Source organism: Diabrotica virgifera, chromosome 7, assembly GCF_917563875.1.
Source record: "Diabrotica virgifera virgifera chromosome 7, PGI_DIABVI_V3a".
Lineage (NCBI taxonomy): Eukaryota > Metazoa > Arthropoda > Insecta > Coleoptera > Chrysomelidae > Diabrotica > Diabrotica virgifera.
Genome location: NC_065449.1, coordinates 99,789,190 through 99,815,214, shown reverse-complemented (window position 1 = coordinate 99,815,214; position 26,025 = coordinate 99,789,190). Strand labels below are relative to the sequence as shown.

At 34.1% G+C, this 26,025-nt stretch overlaps 1 pseudogene; it reads left to right on the top strand.

The window, feature by feature from the left end:
- Positions 1-11,844: 11,844 nt before the first annotated feature.
- LOC126888872 (uncharacterized) lies at positions 11,845-12,472 on the top strand (annotated as a pseudogene).
- Positions 12,473-26,025: the final 13,553 nt, after the last annotated feature.

Genomic DNA, 26,025 nt, shown 5'->3' with positions numbered 1-26,025 from the left:
TCGCATTGGATGATTTGGTTGTTCATGGTTTGGTTCTATTATTTGTTCGTCCCTTTCGTTTTGTGTTTCCAAGTGCTCTTGAATTCCAAATTCAAAGTCCCTAAAAATATGACGACAAATAGGGACCAGTCCAACTTTTCGGAAACCATTGCAAGATATTTCCATCATCGCAGCTTTGTTATACGCTTTACAAAAAATACTGGCAATGGCATAAGGCGACACAACACTCAACTGATTCTCTCTAAGCCAGTTTTCTATTTCTTGTGCGTAGTAAATTTTCAGCGGTACCATAAAAGCAACATCCAACGGTTGCATTTTATGTGTAGAATGTGGTGGGAGGCAAATAATCGTCACATGATTCTGTTTGGCCAAATCTATTAGAGCAACGTTTCTCGTATAAGAATAGTGGCCATCAAGGACGAGAAGAACAGGGTCTGCAGCTGAAGGTTTATTGAATTTTATGAAGTGTTGTAGCAATCTAGTGAAAATATCGGCCTGTACCCAACCTGACACATGGCATTCTGCGACTGCTCCAGTGGTAGCTCCTAGCATCAACTCTGTTTTCATTTTTTTTCTAGGGAAGATTAATAATGATGGTACGAAAACTCCTGCAGCATTCATACATACATGTAATAACAGTAATCAGCTTGCCCCTTTCTGCTGAAGTAAGTGACGAAACCTGCTTCTTCCCTCCCATAGAAATGACTTTGCTATGTTGGTGCTGAACAATTGTAATACCTGTTTCGTCTACATTGAATATACGTTGTGCAGGGTTAGTAAGCTTAAGATATTCTGGTTCATACAGGTCAAAGAACTTGGATACATTTTCATGAATAAACGATTTTACTCGAGCAGATGACATTCCCTGAGGAGTACGCATTGAAAGCGTCGGATGCCTTTTCAGAAAGAGTCTCCGCTAAATGGATGTGGTATTGACTTTCGTATTGCAAGTTGAAATGCCAGTCGTTTTATATCACGCGCTCTTAGCCCGAAATAACGTTGCTCCATAGTTAGGGCATACTCAACCAACTCATTTTCTAATTCCAAAGGAAGAATAGGTCGCCGGCCAATTGATATCCCGACGAGTTCTTCTGGAGTCTTGTCTGATTTCACATATAGTTCTAAGGTACCTTTTGGTACTCCAAAATTTTTTGAGGCCTTCAAATAGCCCATCTCTCTATTTCTTACTGTATTTACAGCCCCTGTCATATTATTTGCATTCCATTTTTTATTTTTTGGCGGCATTTACAAACAAAAAAATACATAAAAATAAAATTTTTACACGGGGTCCTAATTTGAGACATTCTCAAATTTGGAACTTACAGGTGTCTCAAATTAGGATTTTTTCCGTTAAAAATAAAACGAATTTTTGTTGGTTATGTATGCCACACAATTACCGTTTAATTTGCATAAAATGTATTAACTAATATTAAACAAAAAAAAAATAACTGGAGTAAATGTAATTACCTTGATGTATTGTAAGTTTTTATAAATTCTGAAAAAACTTTGTGTATCGTGTAAATCAAATTAACGTCGACAAAGCAACAACGGTCACTTCTAAGCGCCAACTAAAAGCAGATCTACCACTAACTTCACAGAATAATCAGTTTTCAATATTTTCACTAGATGTCAACCCATCGCACACAAATATACGACGGCGTCTCAAATTAGGCACCGGTCTCAAATTTGGTGTCTACACATCCTCGATACGTTATTTATTTACTAATAGTGGTATTTACTCTCTATTCATTTCCTCTTTTAATATGGTTACTATCTATCTATCTAATCAGCCTTAAACGCCCATTCCTGGGCATAGGCCTCGCCTATTAATCTCCGTTGGTCTCTATTCTGGGCGATCTGCATCCAGAGTTCCTTACTGCCGCTCTCTTAAGGTCGTCCGTCCATCTCATCTGTGGCCTTCCTCTTTTTCTTTTCTGTTTCCATGGTCGCCAGTGTAGAATTCGCTTATTCCATCTTTCATCTTTTTGCCGCAGAGTGTGGCCGGCGAAGTTCCATTTAAGTTTTGCAACCTGTCTTGATCATTCAGCTTTGTTTTTTCTTTGACCCACGACTTTCTTTTCCTGTCTTTATGACCGATACCCAGCATCTCTCTGTTCATTGTTCTTTGTGTTTTGGATATCCTGTCGATGTTTTCCTTTGTGAAACTCCATGTTTGTGAGCTATATGTTATAACTGGTAATATGCACTGATTGAATATTTCGATCGCATATATTGAGGGTAATTTTTAAAATAAAAAGTACCCTCAAATAAATATGGGTACAACTTCAGTTAACCTGATACAAAGGTACTACCTATCGAAATCCTCCAACCTCCAGGTTGTTTACCAAGTAGTTAGCAAATTGTTGTACGGCTTGGTATTCTGTTGGTATTTTTGCATTGAATTTTATAGTAAAACACTCACCTACAGTCAATGATGTATAAATCTACTATTTAATTTGTTTGAAGCTGAAACAGATTCCAAGGGTACAGTTGCCATCAATTTATTGTAGAGGGCCTTAATCTTAAGCTTACTACAAAGTAATTTGTATTTGAGTGGTGTGAACAAGTTTCTGGTACAGGTAAAAGTAATAAAATGTTAATCTGTTGTACATTTAAGTATTATACCTGCTATTCGGTAGGTTTACCTCTTCTAACCTAACGACACCACTCAAATACAAATGACTTTGTAATAATATTAAGATTAAGGTTGCTGCAATAACTTGATGGCAACTGTACATGGTGTCCATTTTTGAGTCCGCGAGCCTCGAGCCTTAAATAGTTGCGTAAACAAATTGTGCACTATTTAAAAGTTCAATATTTAGCAATATAACCAAAAAAATATATTTTGCAAAAATATGTGTGATTGTGGGTCAACGAGTTTTGCAGGATTCCCGGGGATATTATTAATTATTAGCAATCAGAATTAAAATATTTATAATTGTTGTTTATGTTTTCAAATTTTAAATGAAATAGCTGATAGAAATTTTCAAAGTTCAGTAATTTTATTACATTTCGAGGAATTAAAAGTTATCTTAGAGTTATCAACTAACAAGTTAGTCAAATAACAAATTGGTTTCTCTTTGATATGTAATAGTCATTGTTTAGATCAAGCTGATGATAATTTTTCTCCTTGCAAAAGTGTTTCTAATAACAACAAAGGGCTTCTTTCTGGTTAAAAATAAATATTTAAAACTTTCGTAATCTATAGTGCGTAGGATTTACTACGTAATCAATGGTATAGTTGCCACCAAGATATTTTAGTAACCCTTAATCTTAGGCTTATTACAAAGTATGGTGTGACAAATTTAAATGGTGCGATTAAGTTTCCGGTACAGGTAAAAAGTAATCGATTGTTAATCTATTCTACGTTTAATATTATACCTGCTATTCAGTATGTTTACCTCTCGAAATTTAACAATACTACTCATATATGAGGCGCATAGTGCAAAAGTGGCCTAACTAGAAAAAAATGATATTTGAGTTAATAACACCGAGCGTTAGTATTTTTATTAATCTATCGTGTGCAATAGTGGCCCACATCGATTTGATTAAAATGACGGTAGAGGAATGGTCAAGGTCACTTTGGCGTATTACGATTTGTTGACAAATAGTATGGTATAGTTAAACCCAAACCCAGACATCCAAAGTGAAAGTTATCCTCCAACACCAAATTGTTCTATATGGTCCACATAATGTTCAGAAAAAGTCACACCATTTTGAGCGTCGGGTTTGGGGGGGGGGGGGGGAGAGGGGGGGAGAAATCTGCAAATTTGTAGTTTTTTAGGTTTTTCGTCAATATTTCTAAAACTAAGCGGTTTAGCATGAACAACCTTCTACACAAAATTGTTTTACATTAAATTTGAAATAAAAAAGGCCTTATGCATAACCCTTCTAAAATGAACGGTTTCAAAGTTACGAAGGTAGTATAGTATAATTGGTCCAAAAAAAGGCCTAACCCAGACATCCAAAGTAAAAGTTTTCCTTCAACACCGAATTGTTCTATATGGTCCACATATTGTTCAGTAAAAAGTCACACCATTTTGAGCGTCCGGTTTGGGGGGGGGGGGAGATGGGGGAGAAGTCGGTAAATTAGTAGTTTTTTTAAGTTTTTCGTCAATATTTCTAAAACTATGCTTTAGCGTAAGGAATGTTCCATAGAAAAATGTTCTACATATAATTTAAAACAAAAAAGGTTCTATACATAATTGTTATAAAATCAACGGTTCCAGAGTTAAGGAGGGTGAAAAGTGGAGGTTTTCGATACTTTTTATATTTATCGAATTCTCCCCCCTCTCCCCCCCAAACCCGACGCTCAAAATGGTGTGACTTTTTTCTTAACATTATGTGGACCATATGGAACAATTTGGTGTTGGAGAATAACTTTCACTTTGGATGTCTGGGGTTTTGGTATAGTTATATCATAAATATTGCCCAAAAAATATAAAAACTATCGAAAACCTCGACTTTTCACCCTCCGTAACTCTGGAACCGTTGATTTTATAACAATTATGTATAGAACATTTTTTGTTTTAAATTTCATGTAGAACATTCTTGTATATAACATTGTTTACGCTAAAGCATAATTTTACAAATATTGACGAAAAACTTAAAAAAACTACTAAGTTACCGGCTTCTCTCCCATCTCCTTCCCAAACCGGACGCTCAAAATGGTGTAACTTTTTACTGAACAATATGTGGACCATATAAAACATTTTGGTATTGGAGGAAAACTTTTACTTTGGATGTTTGGGTTAGGCCTTTTTTTGGACCAGTTATACTATACTACCTCCGTAACTTTGGAACCATTCATTTTAGAAAGATTATGCATAGAGCATTTTTTATTTCAAATTTAATGTAGAACAATTTTGTATAGAGGGTTGTTAATGCTAAACCGCATAGTTTTAGAAATATTGGCGAAAAACTTAAAAAACTGCGAATTTACCGATTTCTCCCCCCTCTCCCCCCCAAACCCGACGCTCAAAATGGTGTGACTTTTTTCTGGACATTGTGTGGACCATATAGAACAATTTGGTGTTGAAGGATAACTTTCACTTTGGATGTCTGGGTTATGCCATCTTTTGGATCAACTATACTATACTAAAACGGTTGTGCAGTAACATAGATGAGGGGGTGGGTGCAGTAATAGCCCAACGTTCGTGCTTATCTATGTGTTTCAATTTCTCGTGTGCACTAGTGGCCTATCTTTTAACCTTAAAGTTATTATTTGTTTTTTAACAGCTCGTGTATACTTTAATTGTTTAACTTTAGTTATTTGGAAGTTTCATTATGGATATTCCATCCACATCAGGTAAATATATTATCCAGATCATTTTCTTAAGTAGTAATATTATTAAAAGTAAAAGCAGACATTTTGGAATAAGGTGTTAAAAATTATATTTTAATACAAGGCTGAATTACTGTAACTTATCTCTTTCAGGCAAACGCAATAATATCTTTGATGACAGTGATATCTCTAGTATTGATGATCCATTTGCAGATTCAGGTTCCAGCTACAATCCTTCTGATATAGAAGAATCGTCAAGTGAAAAAAGTACAGGTATTTTATTATTATTATAATCGTTTGCGAGAAACTAATAAACTTTGTTTTAGCTGAAAATGAAAAGGTGCTGGTGGCTGATGGGAATTTACAAAGCAATTTTCAGTCTAACGGTATTGCAAATCCTGGAGAAATTCCAAGAAGTAAGAAACGTGGTCCTCGGCGCAAATTTGCAGATAAAAGTCAATGGCAACGTAATATAAGAAAAAATTACGAAACAGTGGACGTGAGTATACAACCATTAAGGGTAAGGTAGTTGCTGCCAAACAATTCATCCGACTGCCGCTGCTTTAAAGAATTCCATAAACGTATTACTCTTCAACAGCGTGAAACTATTTTTAAAGATTTCTATAAACTCACCAATTATGATTTACAGACGTCTTACTTATGTGGCCAAATCAAACTTACTTCAAAATTAGCCAATACTGCTCAAAGTGACTCCAGAAAATACACAAGACGATATTATTTGACAAGAGAAAGAGGCATAGAGATTCCAGTTTGCAAGGAGTTTTTTAAAAAAGTCCTGAGAGTTTCAGATGGTCGGCTTACACGTGCTTTGAATAATAAGGAGCAAGGTGGTACACCTTCTAAGGATAAATGAGGAAAAAAGGAGCCTCATAATAAAACAAGTCAGGAGAAACTTGACAATATTTTTCATTTTATTTCGAGATTCCCAAAATATCAGTCACACTATTCTAGAACAAAAAATCCCAATCTTTGTTATTTGGCTCCCACTTTGAATCTGTCAACTATGTATTCCTTATACAAACAAGAAACAAATGATCCTGCGTCACAATTTGTTTTTAGAGATGTTTTCAGAAAAAAAATTTAATTTAACTTTTCATGCACCTATATCTGACAGTTGTAGAAGATGTGACGAATTTGAACAAAAAATAAAAACAGAAACTTCTGAAGTTACTTTAGCAAGTTTAAAGTTAGAGAAAGAATTGCATCTTCGAAAAGCAGAAAGCGCACGTGCTGGGATGGCATTAGATTCGGAGTTAAGTAAAATAGCTGAAAACGATGTCACTATAATAGCGTTTGATCTCATGTCTACATTACCTACTCCTCATCTTTCAACTGGGGTATGTTACTACAAAAGACAGTTGTGGACATACTGTTTAGGTATCCAAAACTTGTCAAGCAATCAGGCCCACATGTACGTTTGGCATGAAGCCATAGCATCTAGAGGACCTCAAGAGATTGGATCTTGCATACAGCATTATATTAAAAACTATGTTAACACGTCAAAATTAATTATGTATAGTGACCACTGCGGAGGGCAGAATAGGAATATCAAAATGTCTCTATTCTGTAATTATATCATACAAAACAAGATATCAAAAGTCCAGCAAGTTGACCATAAATTTTTGGTGTCGGGGCATTCATATCTAGCCTGTGACCGTGACTTTGGGATCATAGAGAAGAACAAAAAAACTTTCAATGATATCTATGTACCTGGAGATTGGATCAGAGTGATTAGGACAGCCAAAAAACAAAAACCATTCACAGTAGTAGAAATGACCAGCAATGATTTCGTGAGTAGTGTTCCATTAGAGAAAACCATTACTAATCGTAAAAAGACTGTCGAGGGTGAATCGGTCAACTGGTTAAAAATGCAATGGTTGCGATACTCTTTAACTGAACCATTACAATTACATTATAAAGAATCTAACAATCCGGATATTATTTTTAAACATATAGATATTACGAAGCGCAATATATCTACGTTTATTGGAAAACTTCCACTTTTATACCCAAAGGGCAGAGACATTGAAGCAGCTAAATTTAGCAATTTACAAGATTTGTTGGTGTATGTACCACCCTATTTACATAACTTTTATAACAACCTAAATGTTAAAAACTCAAGTCAACGTATACAAAATAATGATGAAGATAATGTGTTTTACGCTATAGAAGATTCCGAACAAATAGTGGAATAAATGTTTATAAAAAAAATTAGTTAAGGGCATTGTTTTGACTTTTGTTCATTTTTTGTATACAAGTATTGTAAAAATATATTTTATGCAAAAACGCACTTTATTTTTTTTTATTTATATAATGTTAGTGCAAAAGTGGCCTACAATTGTTTTCCAAAAATGTTTTGAAAATTTTTCTTTTTTGTGATATTAATGTAAAATGAAATTTATTAACTTAATTTAAGGTGTTTAAATTTAAAACTAAGGATAATAATCCTTACAGAAAAGAGAGTGGTCATATTTAATAAAAACTAAATCGTCTTTTTCTCAATATCAGTTTTTACGAGTTAGGCCACTCTTGCACTAAGCGCCTCATATAAATGACTGTGTAAGAATCTTAAGATACGGTTTTTCATATACTTTTGAAAGAATACACCGTTTCAAATACCTGGGAGTGATGGTGAAAAATGATAGAACGGATGAAATAAATAAACACATCCTACTGGGTAATAAAGTATATTGGAACTATCAAAACTTCTTAGAAGAAAACACGTTAGTAAGAAAACAAAATTAATCATTTACAAGACCGCAATCAGGCCAGTTATCACCTATGGTGCAGAGACGATGTGCTTAACACAAAAAGTTGAAATGAAATTAGAAATCTTAGAGAGAATGATAATTCGAACATTAATGGGACCGGTGAGGATAAGTGCAGGCGAATTTAAAAGGTTAACCAATGAAGAAATTAAAGAAGCCATCCAGGGTGAAGATATAGTCAAGTTCGAGAAGGAACAAAGGCTCAGGTGGCTGGGTCACACAGAAAGAGCTAACTCAGATTCTACGCTACAGGGAATAACCAGCTGAAGACCAAAAACAAAGAGACCATAGGGAAGACCCAAAACAAGATGGAGAGATCAAGTCTTAGGAGACATAAAGAAGCTATGAATCTACAATTGAAGCGTTTATTTGAAAAACAACACTTGTCCAAAATTAAAAATTAATAAATATTTTCAATTTCGTTGCAATCCGAAAACACTTTTTTCTACTCGATATCGCTAGGACATCCATGCCATTTCGTTCGTTGCAATCCGTGACGACACGAGGAGTAAGTATTATTCTAGTTCAATCAGAGAGAAGAGCATATGGGTCTCCTGATAAGTGGCTAAGAAGCTGCGAAACCGGTAAAGATTCTTGCTGTACTCTCTGATTGAACTATAAATATAACGTGACTGCGGTTTTGGGTTGTAACGAAATTGAAAATGTTTATTCATTTTTAATTTATATTTTTACTCTATTTGGAGTATTAAGGGAACCATTCTCGCTGGAAATTTACCGCCTGAGCAGATGGGACGTGAATTATATGTAAAATTCCCTCATCTTCCTATAGTCTCAGAATCCACATGGCTTGCACTTTTAGAAGCCTCGGATGGTGTTACCAGAGAAGGTTTTCCATTGTTTTTTAGTTTTTAGTCTGGTAGGATATAAATATGGTATAGGTAGGATATCCTGGTAGGATATCCGGTATCCCGAATAAAGTACGTGCCTCCTAGTGGCGGGATACGGGCAACAATACATTGGCTTATAGGGCAGTCCTTACAGCAGGGATCCTGGCCTATACAGAAAAATGCAGGCGGGTGTGGGGTAATACTGCACTTTGGTTGCATTGGTGGTGTATTGGCTAAACGTGCAGGACAGGGTATGGTGCTGATAGAAAAGGCATTCAGGCATCAAATATCCAAAAATCTTTTCAGGCCATAATAATGAAAAGACCTTCTCCAAACGCAATAAAAACTTATACTGAAATGATGGCATCTCCTGAGGTAAAATGTTCCGGGAGTAAAATGAGCCTCCGTTCGGATCTCCGGGTGAGGACTATCTCAGGGGGAACACCATTACAGGTTAGAAAAATCAGGATAGGGTCTTGGAATCTGGGTAGTCTTACAGGTAAGAGTCTGGAGTTAGTGGATGCGCTCAAACGAAGAAGAGTTCAAATTGCTTGTATTCAAGAAACTAGGTGGAAAGGACAAAGGGCGAAAGAACTAGGTGATGGATATAAATTGTGGTATGTAGGGAGTAGTAACACTAGAAATGGAGTCGGTATAATTGCTGATAATGAAATGAACGATAACGTAGTAGAAGTTGTAAGAACTAGTGATAGAATGATGTCAGTGAAATTTGTAATTGATAAAGAGGTATTGAATGTTGTGTGTGTGTATGCTCCTCAAACAGGTCTGGGTGAGAATGAAAGAAGAGCTTTCTATGACCAATTAGGAGACGCACTGAGTGATATTCCAGCAGAGGAGAAAGTTATATTAGGAGGTGATTTCAATGCACATTTGGCCCAAGCCAAGACAGGATATGAAACAATACATGGGGGATTAGGCTTTGGAACTAGAAATGAAGCCGGAGATGACATACTAGAATTAGCAACAGCATTGGATATGGCGATTGTTAAAAAGAGAGAAACTCAACTTATTACTACAATAGTGGACAACATCAATCCCAAATAGACTACTTCATGATAAGGAAAGAAGAAATACGTGAATGCAAGGACTGTTAGCCAAGCCGCACACCAAAGAAACATGAAACGAAAAACATGAAACATGAAACGAAAAACATGAAACATGAAACGAAAAACATGTTTCATGAAACTAAAACACTGCTAAACAAATCTCAAAGTCCGCCTACCAATGAAACGAGTGTGATTCATGCTCATGACACATTTTTATTTTCGGAGAGTTTGATAAATGGCCGGACGTATATTTGTTTAGCAGTGGTTTATTTCCATGAAACGTAATTTACGTTTCATGTTTCTTTGATGTGCGGTCGGGATAAGGTAATATTTAGTGAGACAGTAAGCCAACAACATAAGCTGCTTGTTCTGGACATCGAAGTAAAAAGCGAAACTAAACAAAAATATCGGAGAGGACCACAAAAAATTAAATAGTGGATGCTATAGGAAGGTCTATTCAGGGAAAGAATAGTAGAAAAAATATGTTGGAACATGAAAGGAAGCCCTAACACAATTTGGAGAAAAATGGCCAATATTATTAGAGAGACCGCTATTGAAATACTTGGGAAAACGTCAGGAAAGAAGTTTGAGGATAAAGAGACTTGGTGGTGGTCAAATGAAGTAAAAGGAAAAATAAAAGAGAAGGGAAAATTATATAAAAAGTGGCAAGAAAGCAGATCGGACATAGATCTTCAAAACTATATGGTCGCCAAAAAGGAAGCGAAAGTAGCAGTAGCAAAAGCTAAAGCAGAAGCGTATTCAAACCTATACGATCAACTTGGTACCAGGGAAGGCGAAGCAAAGATATATAAAATAGCCAAACAGAGAGCAAAGAAAGCAAGAGATTTTAATCAGATTAGATGTATCCGAGATGAAAATAATAAAATACTAATTCACGAAAAGGATGTCAAAAAGAGATGGAGAAAGTATTTTGACAGTTTATTAAATGAAGAATTTGACAGACAGCCTGTGGAGTTAACGGAGACAGTAACAACAATGGTTACCAGAATAACAAACGAGAAAGTGGCTCAAGCGCTTCAAAAAATAAAGAAAGGCAAAGCAGTCGGACCAGATGATATTCCTGGGGAAGTATAGAGAACATTGGGAGAGACAGGAATAAGTTGGCTAGCAGGTCTATTTAATAGAGTTATGGAAGTTGGACAAATGCCAGACGAATGGAGAAGCAGTATATTAGTACCTGTCTACAAAAACAAGAAAGACATACAACAATGCACAAACTACAGGGCTATAAAACTACTTAGCCACACCATGAAAATATGGGAGAGAGTAATTGATAGACGGAAAAGTGAAGAAACCGAAATATCCGATAATCAATTTGGCTTTATGCAGGGCAGATCAACAACAGATGCAATTTTCATTGTAAGGCAACTGATGGAAAAATACAGGAATAAAGAGACCAACGCTCATATGGTATTCATTGATCTTGAGAAAGCATATGATAGAGTTCCTCGAGAGATTCTGTGGTGGGCACTCAATAAGAAAGGAGTCCCTTGGCGAATATGTAAAGATTGTGAGAGATATGTATGAGGGAGTAACGACTAGTGTTAGAATAGGTGTGGGAGAGACTGATAAACTTCAGGTGAAAGTAGGATTGCACCAAGGCTCGGTTCTTAGTCCTTATTTATTCTCATTAGGTTTGGACCAGATAACAGCGAAACTACAGGGTAGTATTCCATGGTACCTAATGTATGCTGATGATGTAATGTTAATAGGAAATAGTGAAAGAGACTTAGAACAAAGACCGGAACAGTGGAGACAAGCTCTGGAGGAAAAAGGTTTAAAACTTAGTAGGACAAAAACAGAGTATTTGGAATGTTCATTTAAAGATGGAGTTACTACAAATAAAATGGTATCTTTGGATGGTGAAATGATTGTGAAAAGCAATAGTTTTAAGTACCTAGGATCGGTATTACAAAGTAATGGAGAAATAGATGGAGATACTTGCAGTAGAATTAGGGCTGGATGGATGAAGTGGAAAGAAGCGAGTGGTGTGTTGTGTGACAGAAAAATTCCAATGAAGCTGAAGGGAAAATTCTATAAAACAGCCATAAGACCGGCTATGATGCACGGAACTGAATGTTGGGCAGTGAAAAAAAAAAAGAGGAACAACGAATGCATGTGGCGGAAATGAGAATGCTTAGATGGATGAGTGGAGTGACAAAGAAGGATAAAATTAGAAATGAGTATATTAGGGGAAGTCTAGGTGTGGCACCAATTGATGCCAAAATGAGAGAGCATAGGTTAAGATGGTTTGGTCATGTTCAACGTCGAGACGTTAATCACCCAATACGAAGAATAGCTGAAGTGCAGATTCCTGGAAGGAGTAGAAGAGGAAGACCAAAGAAGACCTGGGGGGAGACGATAAGGCAGGACATGTTGGTAAAGGGGATTAACATTGATATGACCCAAGATAGAATTGTGTGGAGAAATGCAATTAGGGAAGCCGACCCCGCATAGGGATAAAGCAAAAAGAATGATGATGATGATGAATCTGGTAGGATATAAAATTGTATTTTAAATATTTATCATTTACGTGCTATTAGATTAAAAACTTACATTTTTTTTACTTGTCCAAAAATTAAAATTTTGACAAATCAAGAAAAACGTCACAGACATCTGCGGTTATTCTAATACTACCCAAATGTTCTATGTGGTTTACTCCAGACATCTGAGATTTTTACACAACTGAATGTGTCAGATGGATAAAGAAACTACTATTCTATGAGAAGAATATATAAAGTCGAATTTGCGAAAAATGGAGATGTGTTATTTTTCAAATAAACGCTTCGATTGGAAGGAGCGGTGTAAGGACCGTAAATAATGGAGGAAAATTGTAAATACGGCCAAGTCACACAACACGCTGCTATGATAATAAAAGACAATAGCAGACTGATTCTCCGCAACAAATGAATCAGAGAGCCCGGGTGGCAAGCACTCCGCCAGAAGTAAATAAGCAATGATGATGATGATCCAAAAAAACTCATTAAGTATATCTGTATCTAGGGCTTTTCGTTGTTTTCCTCGTTTTGCGAGAGATGTCGCTAGATTGCGTCTCAAAAGGTGGAATCATTGTATCGTGATGGTTTCCCTTAAATAGGCAGGTTTGTTAATATTCGCTTCAGTGTTGTGACTGCATAGCTTCACTGAAAATACATGGGATGCTGAAATAGTTATATGGAGATAGTGGTCCAACTCTGAATCGAATAAAAACAAAAACTGCCTTTATTATTTTTCATCTTTACTCAGATTTGAGTATTTAGAAACTGTCTTTCGGTCCTTTTCCTTGACGGAGAGAAGGTAAATGCGTGGCCAAAGTGTCCTCTATTTGCTTTCTCCTATTTTCGCCGTCTCTTGTGCTTATATATTGTAAAAGCCACAGATACAGGATGCAGCCAGAAAGCAGTATATTAACGAAAAGTCTTGGATGTAAAATATTGTTTATTATATTTTTAGTTCAATTATTCTAATTGTTTAAAAAGTAGTAAACCTTGTATCTAGGGCTTTTCGTTGTTTTCCTTGTTTTGCGAGAGATGTCGCTAGATTGCGTCTCAAAAGGTGGAATAATTGTATCACGATGGTTTCCCTTAAATAGGCAGAGTTCTTAATATTCGCTTCAGAGTTGTGACTGCATAGCTTCACTGAAGATGCATGGGATGCTGAAATAGCTATATGGAGATAGTGGTCCAACTCTGAATCGAATAAAACCAAAAACTGCCTTTATTATTATTAATTATCATTAAGTACAGTTCTAAATAGTTTTTAGGCATACACATACAATTTTAGAGTGATGCAGCTACTGGTATATTTTTGACACCTGCGTAAAGTTAACATGTTTGGAAAAATAACGCATATGTATATGGAGAAAAACGATTTTCGATCTCTCTCAAACATTATTATTTGAGAAATAAAACGGAGAAAGAAACAAACCTAAAATTGAGGTTTAAAATTTGAGGAAAGAAAATGGCCATATGCTATAAGAAGGTGAATTCCACACTGCAGATATCAGTAAATAAGATTCATGTATTTATAAACAATGACTTGAATTATGGAAACTTACTGATTTTCTTTTATCTTTTACCACGAACTTAAGCAATTGACCCGACAAGAATTAATTCTAATAAAATTATTTGTAGTAAATACATACAGTAGTTAGCCTGTTATAAATAATAAAGCTAATGACTGTTATACGATACAAACCCTTTTCCGAAATTCGATTTTCGTTTCACCGTCAATTAATTCGCCTATATATTCATTTTTTATATTATATTTTGTTCTCTTGAACTTAATGGCACTGCACCTCATTATAAATTCAAAAATGTGTCCGAACCACTAGAGGGGGTTTAAACGACTCGTGAGCATTTCTTCATTAGAAATGTGTCTTTACTCGCTATCTTTCGTTGTATCCTCCCTGAATTATGAGATTCAGGTAGCTGAGACAATAGGTTACAGGGTTAACATTAAAAAGAAAATGAAGGATTTGCCGATTCCATCCATCCAATGTAGTGATGTTGATTTTAGTTAATTTCGAGTATTCGTTACAAATCGTTACTTTTGTATAAAGTAATCATTTACAGTATTCGTTACTTTGATTACTATGATTACTTTTGTATTTGAGTACCGGTAATCATATCTAGAATCGTATTTCTCAGTAGGTAGGTATTTTGTATAGGTATTCCGATATAACAACGACCTCCACCGATCTGTTTAAGGGATAAAAATGATTTGATTACTTTTGTATTCGAGTACGGGTAATCATATCGAGAATCGTATTTCTCAGTAGGTAGGTATTTTGTATAGGTATAGATATAGTTTTAGATAAAAATATAGGGTTCTCGCATTCGATCTTTGTTAATGACATACATTACATATTTTACGTATACCATTATACCTCCCTCTGTTTCATTTTCCATCTTCTCCTCACCCTCACACCCTTAAAACGCTTCATACCGATAACGATATTCGATAACACTCGTAAAATACCGGTTCCGTCCGTTACTCGCTGGGATACGATTGGTAGAAAGTAATCAAGCGTACTGGTTGTAGAAACAATAGTCGTTACTCGCTCTGATATGATTGGTACGAAGTAATCAAAGTAGATACAATAGTCGTTACTCGCTCTGGTACGATTGGTACGAAGTAAGGAAGTAATCAAAGTAACGATTTGCCTCTCTGTATAGTAATCGTTCCTTTCGGTATTCGTAAGTAACGAGTACTTTGTAACGAATAGATACTTTTTCAACATCTCTAATCCAATGGGGCTACAGCCCAAACCGGGCATTGGCCTCCTTCAGCAAGCTTCTCCATTCTTAGGAGGTTCTTGGCATCCTCATCTACTTCGTCTTCCCATCTCTTTTTTTGGTCTTTCAACAGGCCTTTTTCCTTGCATTCTTTAGTTTGGCAATTTTCTGGGGATTCTATTCTCATGCTTGCGGACCACGTGCCCTGCCCACCGTAATCTCTGTATAGTCCAGAGTAATAAGGATTTTCTCGGGACACTCAAAGATCCAGGTAGCTGACTCCTTTTTTAGTTATTGTAGACCTATAGGAAGAAAACCTACCAGTTTCCTGTTCAGTTTTCAGTCTTTTAGAAAATTCAGTTTTTTAGAACATTGAAAAACCTTCAAAATGCCGATTTCTGAAAGTTAAAAAGTTAATTTGTTACTACGCAAACTGCAAAATAAGTGAAAATCGTTATTTGTTAATAACTTTTACTAAAAATACCTTAGAACTTTACTGTTTCACCCAAAGTTGGGCATTGGCGTACTTAACAAACCTTCAAAATTTGAGACCGATCCATTAATTAGTTTAAGAGTTATTCTATTTGTTTATCCCAGAGACCTTTATTTTGAAATAATATAAGACAGAAAATAATGAAGATATATGGCAATTCTGAGTATGCCAAATGAAAGTAGAAGAGTGATAGTATCAAAATGTATTAAAAAAAATTAATATAGTCAAAAATCCTAATGCTAAATTTTTAAAATTTTGTAGTTTATAAAAATTTACAATAACTTTAAAAATGTTATCTATAGAAACAATCTTTTATATGTATACTCGAAAAGATAGTATTTTAACACGAAATTTCAAATAAAAAAATTAGCCTGGGTTCATTTGGGACAAAGTTAGTCATATGTTTTTTTAATTCACAGATAGTTTGTTTATAATAATGAAGGAATCTCATTAATGTCATTTTAAAGAATGGGATTCATATTTCTTTTTAAAAAATTTGCACAAATATTGTACCTTCACAGAACCCTCTACGATTTTTCAAAAATGTAGTTCAAACGATTACTAGGGTGAACCTAGTTCTCCTTAGTTAAATACCGAAAAAGCAATTTCAAACGAATATAATTTTCTGTATCTCCGGATCAACTCAATGGATTTTGATCTTTCTTTTTTAATTTGTATGTAATTTCTACGTACATTACAAATATGTAATTTGTTTATAAATTTATTAATTAATAAACAGTCTGATTTGTTTAAACAATTCTTGAAAAAATATTTTTTTTTATAAAAATCTATTTTTTTTACTATTAATGATACTATTAATAGTATTAATAAATTATTTTTAGTAGATAATTATTTATTGAAGATAATTTAGTTATTACCTTAACTTTTTCTATGATTAATAACCATAGTATGATTAAAATCATGGATTTTTGGAAAAAATTATTTTTCAAAAATTGTTTAAAAAAATTAACTGTTTATTAATTAATGAATGTCTAGACAAATTGCATGTATGTAATGTACATAAAATTACATACAAATAAAAAAAAGAACGATCAAAATATATTCAGTAGATCCCGAGATATAGAAAATGATAGTAGTTTTAAGTTGCCTTTTTTAGTTTTTGAACTCGTAGTTTTAAGTTGCCTTTTTTAGTTTTTGAACTCGTGCATTTGTCGGCTCTCAGCTCCCCCTTCAGTTACCACGACTAGTCACCAATTGAACTAATCGTGTAAAATACCAGCTTTTCTAATATGCAATAGTAATTTATGATACAGTTCGTGAAGTATGCTTTTTGCGAACGCACGCGATGTTTAGAGCACGAGCGACAACGGAGCGAGTGCTATACATCGCGTAAGTTCGCAAAAAGTACTTCACGCACAGTTTCATACAATATTTTATCTACGATAAACAAATAAAAAAACTGTAACTCTTCGTCACTGGAATTCATTTCTATTCTACAATTTTTAGAACTTTGACATTTAAAAATCCTAACTACTTTCAAACCACAAAACTGTCAAAAATTTTGTTATAAGTCATTGCTCATATTGTCATCACCATGACAACGCGAAAGTTAAGGACATTTGATTATATGAAAGTATGCCAAAAAACCCATTAAAAGTGTGCGAAAAAGTTTAAACCCATTTAAAATACATTGTTACTTCACGCACACTTTAAACCCTTTACGCACTGCTATAATGACAGTTTTCACAAACTAAAAACATACATAATATGACATAGGGTAGATAAAATCATTTTATCTATTCTATGTCATATTATGTATACGTTTTTAGTTTGTGAAAACTGTCATTATAGATAGCAGTGCGTGAAGGGTTTAAAGTGTGCGTGAAGTAACAATGTATTTTAAATGGGATTTACTTTTTCGCACTGTTTTTGACACACTTTCATATAATCAAATATCCTTAACTTTCGCGTTGCCATGGTGATGACATAATGAGCAATAAATTACAACAAAAATTTTGACAGTTTTGTGGTTTGAAATAAATTAGAATTTTTAAATGTCAAAGTTCTAAAAATTGTAGAATAGAATTGAATTCCAGTGACGAAGAGTTACAGTTTTTTTATTTGTTTATCATAGATAAAATATTGTATGAAACTGTGCGTGAAGTACTTTTTGCGAACTTACGCGATGTATAGCACTCGCTCCGTTGTCGCTCGTGCTCTAAACATCGCGTGCGTTCGCAAAAAGCATACTTCACGAACTGTTTCATAAATAATTATTTTCTACGGACAATATTTTTAAAGTTATTCTAAATGTTTATAAACTAAAAATTTAAAAAATTTGGCATTAGGATTTTTGACTATATTAGATAATTTTTTTATCTTTTTTTGGTACGTTTTGATAGCATCAGTTTTCTAGTTTCATTTGGCATACGCAGAATTGCCATATCTTCATTATTTTCTGTCTTATGTTCTGGGATAAACAATTAGAATAACTCTTAAACTAATTAATGGATCGGTCTCAAATTTTGAGGGTTTGCTAAGTACCCCAATACCCAACTTTGGGTGAAATACTAAAGTTCTAAGGTAGTTTTAGTAATAGTATATTAAGTATGGAGAACGGTAAGGGTTTTATACCGATCGAAGACAATTGTTTGGAGGAGGAGCGGAGCGACGACTCCAATTATTGTCTGAGATCGGTTACCCTTAACGTTCGACATGCTTATAACGATTGCACGATTTTTTTGCACGATTGATACCATTATAAATTATAAAATTAAACATTTTCGTCATATTGACTAGTTTCATTCATTTTATCAAGATAGATACTTTGGTTGTTAGGTAGTAACTAGGGTGCATAACAACAATGAGGAATTGAGTTTTTATTTAGTTGTCAATAATTTTAAGTACAATTTTGATTATTATAAATTAAAATATGAGCGAAAGTGAATTTGAAGAAATTGAATGGGCTTGGGAAGAAGGATGTTCCGCAATTATTCCCGAAAAATCCAAAATCCGTTATCAAAATACCTACCAAAGTTTTAAAAAATGGTGCGAAGGCAAGAATTTAAGAATCGAAGAAAAGACTCTATTGGCATATTTCGTTCAAAGACATATGCAGTTGAAAGCTCCTGGAAGCCTCTGGGCAGAATATTCAATGATTAAATCCACTGTTTTTCTTTATGATGGCATTGATATTTCCAAGTTTTCAACTTTGATCGCGTATTTGAAGAAACAAAAAGTATATAAAACTTCGTCCATTACAAGTAAAATCAAATCATTTGTTCTTAAGATACGCCAAAGGAAAATGTTGTGCTCAAGTAATAGGGAAAGGGACAATCGGGGGCTGGCCTTCTCAAATTGCCAAATTCTTAAATTTGCCTAATCCCGAGAAGTATATTTGCCATTCGTTCAGGAGGACATCAGCAACGCTTTTGGCCAATAAAGGTGTTGATGTCCTCGGATTAAAGCGTCATGGAGGTTGGCGTTCATCGACAGTGGCAGAAAGCTATGTAGAAGATTCTCTTCAAAATAAAATAGATTTTGCCGAAAAAATATTGTGCAATACTAGTAATACTACTAATGTAGGTGATTCTGCAGGAGTTTCTGTTAGAAGTGAAACCACAGCCCAAACAAGTGGGATTTCATTAAATAATTTAACAAATTGTACCATAAGTTTCAATATTAATAAATAATTCGTTAGTTTTCTTTATTCTTTCAAAAAATAAATTAAAATTAAGAGATTTTTTAACTCGACGGTAAGTGAATTACTTACCGTCGAGTTGGAGTACTTACCGTCGAGTTGGATTACTTACCGTCGAGTTGCTAGTAAATGTCACCTACTGACGTAAAATCTGTCACGGTAAACAGTCAAAAATGATCAATCGTGCAAAAAAGCAGCTTACTATTAATCAATTTTTTTTGGTAAGCTGGATCCAGGCCTATTTAGGATATTGCGTTAAGGCATACGTAAATACTTCAATATAATTTGAATATAATAGTAATACAAAAGAAGCTAATAGTTCTTAAGTAAATAAAACTCAAATTTCGGCTAATTGATATATTTACTATCGATGATAAGATAATTACAATTGTTGATGAATACCAATAAAATATTTATTTAAAGAATCATTATTAACTAACCACGCTTTATCTAAAACACACAAATCACATAAAATATTTTATTAAAAGTTTGAAGGTTAATTTTTAATCTACCAGGATACATGATTAAAATACCATTATAGACTTAACGTCTTTATATTTTTTTAAGATACCACATGTTTTTTTAACATTCTAACACCGGAAAAGTTTAAATATCTTTTTTTTTTCAAAGTACAATGGCCTGACGAAAGTGGGTCAAATATTTTTAATTTGGTAACACCTTTGCACGTTAGTACTGGCTGCGATACATAACAGATGTTCGCCAAAATGAAGTAAATTTGGTAGTTACAATTGCTCACAAAATAAGTATAAACTAAAAATACATAAAACAATCATTAGGCCAGTAATCACACATTAGACCAGGGCATTTAGCACAACATAAATCTATTTTTAAAGAGAGCATGTAGCGACTTGTAACTTTTTGTATTGTGTTCAGGATGATGTTAGGAAAAAGTCTACTATAGAAAAATGAGTGGAAATGCATAATTGCATTTTAAAGTGCATAAAGTGCATCCAAATGTTCATAAACATTTAAAATAAGCGTATTAACCCTCGCAGGACCAACCTTTTAGTAGAAACAGCGAGGACCAAGGAGGGTCAATAAATGTCCACACATAAATTCATCAAAAACGTGCTTCTTTATTTAAACTAATTTTAAAATGACACTTTTATATTATTCCTAGACGTCCTAGACGTCATCTGTAAAAATATTAGCACATTTGGACGTTGAGAGGTGACTCAAATTTTTTTGCAGAAATTTCTTGAAAATAAATCGAATAATAATATTTAAGTTATCCCCCTCTCAAAAAGGTCCGGAACATTGTTTAAATAATCAAAATGTCAAAAAATTAAGGAAAAATTCGATTTTTTTCTTCGTTTTTTGATTATAACCTATAAAGTATTCATTTCCGAGAAAAGTTGTACTGACATAAAAGTTGCATAATTAAATTTCCTACAATATAGAATTGGTTAAGAATTTAAAAACTAGTCACCCTTGTTGCGAAATAGCAATAATTGCGAAAAAAACATACAAAAACAAGTATTCGGATTTTACGTTTTTCTACCATTTATGCTACACTTAGGACCTTCATATTTCACCCAGAAAAACTTTATAATACAGTAAAATAATACTGTAAATTTCATTAAGATCGGTTTAATAGATTTTGCAAAATAAATTTTTCAATCCAGCTTTCGCAAAAAAAATTCATTTTTTCAAAAGGTTACAGGACTGAACATAAAGCAGATAACAAGTTGAAATTTTTTTGCTTATAGAAGTTTACTGTACCTTTCATTTCCAATTTTGCAAAATTAAAATCGGTTAACTACTACGGCGTCAGGAATTTTTTTAAATAAACATTAATTTGGTGCTACGCGCAGGACAGCGGATAGTTTGCTCTTATTGGGCATTCCAATGACCTTTGATAATGATTGATACATTTTAATTTTTATTAAATTTCGGTATAAATAACTAATTTGTTTATTGCAAAATAAAAACACATACTTTATCCTCTGAAATATCACTTTTATTAGCAAAAACTTTATTGTTTATATATTTTAACTTTGAGAATAAAAGTTTATTATTTTTAAACATATGCAATTGTTTAAACAATATTTCACAAACAATAATAAAATTAGTTTGATTTTTGTGGAATTAAAATATTAAAATACAACAAAATATAGAGTAAGAAAATAATATATTAGATAAAGATTAGAAGAAATTTTGGTGGAAATCAACTTGTGTGAATCGAACACCGCTGTCCTGCGCGTAGCACCAAAAATTAATGTTTATTTAAAAAATTTCCTGACGCCGTGGTAATTAATCGATTTTAATTCTGCAAATTGCAAATGAAAGGTACAGTACACTTCTATAAGCAAAAAAAATTGCAACTTGCTACCTGCTTTATTTTCAGTCCTGTAACATTTTTAAAAAATGAATTTTTTTTTGCGATAGCTGGATTGCAAAATTGTTTTTTTCAAAATCTATTGAACCTATCTTAATTAAATTTATAGCATTGTTTTACTGTATCATAAAGTTTTTCTGGGTGTACTATGAAGGTCCTAAGTATAGTATAAATGGTTGAAAAACGTAAAATGCGAATACTTGTTTTTGTATTGTTTTTTCGCAATTATTGCTATTTTGCAACAAGGGAGACTATTGTTAAAATTTTTGACCAATTCTATATTATAGGAAATTTAATTACGCAACTTTTATGTCAGTAAAACTTTTCTCGGAAATGAATACTTTTACAGTTATAATCAAAAAACGAAAAAAAAAATCGAATTTTTCCTTAATTTTTTGACATCTTGATTATTTAAACAATGTTCCGGACCTTTTTGAGAGGGAGGATAACTCAAATATTATTATTTGATTTATTTTCAAGCAATTTCTGTAAAAAAATTTGAGTCACCTCTCAACGTCCATCTTAAAACAGATGCGCCCTGGACTATTAATGGAACAGTTAAAAATACGAATTTATAATTTACCCGGAGTCTTCGGCTTCAGTGGAATTGGCATCATCGTAGGATACAGAAACATTTTTGACTTCTTGCTGTGCTTACCGCACACATACTTGCATTTTGAACAAACTATGGTTATTTTTGCCCACTTATTGGCCCCTTTCTTTTAGATTTTGCTAATTTGACACATGAATGATATCGTCCCTTTCCATTTTGGGATGGTGTTGAAAGTATTCAAGGGGACTATTTATAGTCCACTGTCAAGTTTTTATAAAAGTATGAGAAAATGAATTAAATTATAGAAATGCTAATTATGCCATCTAATAGGGCAGTAGTACGCCGACAACTACTAATTATTTGAGATTTTTAGGAACAAAGGTATTTAGAAAATCGGATTAATGCAATGTTGTGGATACTTTTTAACCCTCCTTGGTCCTTCTAGGGTTAAGGGCCATATTTTGTTAGTCGGGGGTTTTTAAGAAGACTAAAGACGCATACACTATCACAACCGACCACCGGAACACCTGGTGCCCAGATTCACTGCTATGGCACGTCATCTGAAGTTTCGAGATTTTTCGGCACTAAATTGATGAAAACAGATTACTTGAGGTTTTTGGTGTCGCTGAACAAGAATATACCATCAGAACCGACACCCTGTGCACCTGGTGCCCAAAAATTCTTCAAACTCCAGAAGATAACATGCCTTAACAGTGACCTTGAGTACCAGGTAGTCCGGGTGTCGGTTCTGATGGCGTATTCTTATTCAGCGACCCCAAAAACCGCCTAGTAATCTATTTGCATGCATTAAAGGCCACAATGCTTCAAAACTCCAGAAGATGACGTGCCTTAACCCTTAAACGCCCAACCTTTTATAGGTTCTATGTAAGCCCAAGGGTGGGTAAAAAATGTCCACCTCGACAATAGCTAATATATTTATTGAGAGTTGTTACAAATGTTAGAAAATGAATTAAACAGAAGAAATGGAAAGCATCTTATGCATAGTAAACACAGCATCTTCTAAAATTAACATTCCAGTAAAAGCCAGTAATTCAGATTTGTCGATTTTTTCGACATTCTTCCTTTACGTCCTCATTAGTGTGGCGAATAATTATGTCGATTATGTAATTGTACGTCGATAATTACGTGCATTATATTTCTGCCAACGAGAAATTATATAGAAACCTTTACCCAAGGGTGAAATTTTTGTGCCCACCCATATTTTGAATTCAAGATATTACTTTTATTTTTAAAAATATCGGTAGAACCAAATTAACATTCGATAAAGGGTCGTCTTTTTAACAATAAACAATTTTTGAAAAATTTTGGAACACGTAATAAATATGTTATAAGGAAATAGGCATTAGGTGGAAATTTTTTATCCACCCTTAGGCGTTTAAGGGTTACAGTGACCGTGGGCACCAGATGCTCTGGGGGGCCAATTCTGATGGCTTATTCATGTTTAGCAACCCTAAAAATCCCTCGAGTAATCTGTTTGCATTAATTTAGTGCCGAAACCCCTCGAAACTCCCAAAGATAACGTGACCCTAGACACCATGTGCTCTGGGTGTCGGTTCTGATGGCGTATTCGTTTTCAGTAACCCAAAAACTGCCCGAGTAATCTATTTGCATCAATTTAATGCCGAAAACCCCGAAAACTCCAGAAGATGACATGTCTTAGTAGTGACACTGAGCACCAGGTACTCTGGGGGTCGGTTCTGATGGCGTATTCGTGTTCAGAGACTCCAAAACGTCCAGATAATCTGTTTGCATCAATTTAGTGCCGATAACCCTCAAACTTCCAGAGGACGTGCCTTAGCAGTGACTTTGACCACTAGGTGCTCCGGAGGTCGCCTTTGATGGCGTAGTCGTATTCATTGAACCCAAAAACCCCCGGGCAACAAAATCTGGCCCTTAATTTACTTATTTTGACATGTTTATGCACTTTAAAATGGAATTATGCATTTCCACCCATTTTTCTATAGTAGACTTTTTTCCTGACATCATCTTAAACAATGCAAAAATTTGCAAGTCCATAGCTGTTGTACCTCAAAAATCGATGTATTTCAGTGTCTTTAGTGCTAAATAGCCTGGTCTATACGGAATACAAATGTGGACTCTTTCAAGCACTCGTAAAAATCAATTAATTTTTTAGTACAAAATATCAAGAAATACACGATGATTTACGATTAGCTTGATTTGCTGTAGTTAACAATATAATAGTAAAAACTACACAGTTCCAAAGGAAAGACGTTCATAAAGTAACGTGGGTCTCAAATAATAGAACTACTCGTAACCAGATAGATCATGTAATCATTGACAGAAGGCCAATTTGGACAATTTGGCCTTCTATCAATAAGAATACCAAATGCGATATAAAGTTTCAGACGCTGGAAGAAGAGATACCAACTGCAGAAGTGGCATTAAAGCAGAAATGGCAAAATATAAGAGACCCCATAGAAATGGTGGCAACAGAATGCATAATGAAAAAGATAAAAAATGAGAAAAAAGTTGTTCGACCAGAAATGTGACCAAATATAAAGTTTAAAGCTAAAAACAAACAAAAGAATTGAGCTACTAACAAGACCAACAAATGAGAATAGAAAAGAGAACAGTGTTAAGAAAGAAGAAAACACAATACCTGATGAATTTAAGAGCAATTAAAAAACCGGTAAGTCTAGGCAGTTTTATATGGAAATAAAAACACTAAAGGGCAATAGGGTGAATAGTCCGGGATTCATGAAATATGATAGAGGATAACTTCTTACTTTCTTACGGAAAATACGAACATAAGCTGACAATAATTGAGAGAGTATTTCAAACCGGTGGCGCCCAAAATCCCGACAGCCAAAATCCCGACAGCCAAAATCCCGACAGCCACAATCCCGACAGCCAAAATCCCGACGGCCAAAACACCGACACGCCAAAATCCCGACACGCCAGAATCCCGACAGGCCAAAATCCCGACATGCAACAATCCTCGCATAAGTAAAAATTCCGACCACTACATTTTGAATATTTATTGTTTCCTTTTCAAATGCAATACCAAATCGTATTATAGAGTATTGAAATTGAAAAATTATTACTTACTAATAAGTACGGGTACTAATTATTATGTATTTTAAAAGAAAAATTATTTAAACACTTCATTTTATAATATAAAAGCTATACTTACTGAAATGGAAAGTTGTAAGTGACATGATAATATCTATTATATGAAAGTAAACTTGAATTCAGGATTTGATTATACATACAGTGAGGACGTTTGAGTTGGAATAAATTCATTATCTGGAGAATGAGTGAATTTGGAAGGAAATCCTGAGATAGGTCGATTTTTATTTTTAAATTAGGACTTTTTGGCATATACATCATACTAGTGACGTCATCCATCTGGGCGTGATGACGTAATCGATGATTTTTTTAAATGAGAGTAGGGGTTGTGTGATAGCTCATTTGAAAGGTTATTTAATTCTCTATTCAGTAATATAAACATTAACATAATTATTTATACAGGGTGTACAAAAAATATTTTGTTTTTTAAATTAATTTACACAAGTAGAAAAATGTAAGCAATTTATTTAATTCAAAATACATTTTAATGCTGTCAGAAAAAACAGGTAATAATGTTTATTTCATAAATAAACGTTGCTTTTCGCTTAAATTCAATGTTCAAGCTACTAAGAGACAGGTGGGTGGAAAGTTTAACATTGAAT